This window comes from Salpingoeca rosetta (assembly GCF_000188695.1).
Source record: "Salpingoeca rosetta unplaced genomic scaffold supercont1.41, whole genome shotgun sequence".
Lineage (NCBI taxonomy): Eukaryota > Choanoflagellata > Craspedida > Salpingoecidae > Salpingoeca > Salpingoeca rosetta.
The window spans coordinates 382,518-384,144 of NW_004754893.1; the positions used below are offsets into that span (position 1 = coordinate 382,518).

The following is a 1,627-nucleotide window of genomic DNA, read 5'->3' on the forward strand; positions in this document are numbered from 1 at the left end:
GAAGCTTTGTTTGTTGGGGTGCAGGAGGAGCGGGTGAGTGAACAGTGAGGGGAAGAAGGAGAAAAAGCACAGCATTCATTGTATTGTTGTGTGTTTTCTTCTCGCTTTTCCCTTTGCTTGTCTCTCTCTCGTCTCTTCTGAATCCTCGACAGCCATAGCTGGGCGGCAGCTGTGGTGTGTTGTGTTTGTGTTGTGTGCAATGTGATGTGTTGTGTATTGTGTGTGTGCATTGTGTATGGGCTTACAACCTACACGCATCCACACACATCTACACATGCATTCATCTACTTACACGCACATCAAATACACACCACGAACAGCCACTGCCCCTTCTATGGAGAGATAACTGGTCGATCCTGCCAGTAGTCATATGCTTGTCTCAAAGATTAAGCCATGCATGTCTAAGTATGAATAGTATTCTTGATACTGTGAAACTGCGAATGGCTCATTAAATCAGTTATAGTTTATTTGATAGTTTGCAACTCGTTTTTCGGAGCGGTGTTGTGCTAGACGGATAGCCGTGGTAATTCTAGAGCTAATACGTGCGACAAGGCCCGAGAGAGAGAGGTGTGTGTATGCACATTTTTTCCTTTCGAGGGCTGCATTTGTTAGGTATAAAGCCAGCAGGAACATGACTGGTGAATCAGAATAACTTTGCTGACCGTTACACTTTTGTGTGTGATGGTGTCTCATTCGAATTTCTGCCCTATCAACTTTCGATGGTAAGGTATTGGCTTACCATGGTGACAACGGGTGACGGGGAACATTTGGTTCGATTCCGGAGAGGGAGCCTGAGAGACGGCTACCACTTCCAAGGAAGGCAGCAGGCGCGCAAATTACCCAATCCTGACACAGGGAGGTAGTGACAATAAATACCAATGCACGGTGTTTTTTATGCACTGTGCAATTGGAATGAGAACAATGTAAAGACCTTATCAAGGAACAATTGGAGGGCAAGTCTGGTGCCAGCAGCCGCGGTAATTCCAGCTCCAAAAGCGTATACTAAAGTTGTTGCAGTTAAAAAGCTCGTAGTTGGATTTCATGCGGGGTTCACGGTGTGTGGTGGGGGTGAGACTCTGTTTCGCCTTTGCCTTGCACTGTTTGCGCTCTGCAGTTTTAATACTCCCTGGTGGCGCCTTTGGCGCGTGCCCTTGATTGGGTGTGTGTCAAGTCACGTAGTGGTGGGGCGCTGTTGGGGGCTTTACTTTGAAAAAATTAGAGTGTTCAAAGCAGGCAGTCATTTGATTTGCTTGAATAGATTAGCATGGAACAACGGAAGAGGACTTTTGGGCCTGTACTGTTGGCGTGTGGTGCGGGGGTGTGGAAGAAGAAACCGCAAGGTTTTCTTATTCCTCCCTCACCACATCGGGTCTGAAGTAATGATTAATAGGGACGGTTGGGGGCACTGGTATTTCGTTGTCAGAGGTGAAATTCTTGGATTTACGAAAGACCGCCGACTGCGAAAGCATTTGCCAAGGACGCTTTCATTGATCAAGAACGAAAGTTAGGGGATCGAAGACGATTAGATACCGTCGTAGTCTTAACCATAAACGATGCCGGCCAGGGCTCGGTGGGCAGCACAAATCATTCTGTGATGGAGGCGCCATCGGGACCTTAGGGAAACCAA

At 47.3% G+C, this 1,627-nt stretch overlaps 1 non-coding gene across 1 annotated transcript; it reads left to right on the forward strand.

The window, feature by feature from the left end:
- Positions 1-344: 344 nt before the first annotated feature.
- PTSG_20041 lies at positions 345-1,627 on the forward strand (the record flags this gene model as incomplete). The annotated part of the gene is made up of 1 exon (XR_001137176.1): positions 345-1,627. It is a non-coding gene; the product is annotated as an 18S ribosomal RNA (ribosomal RNA).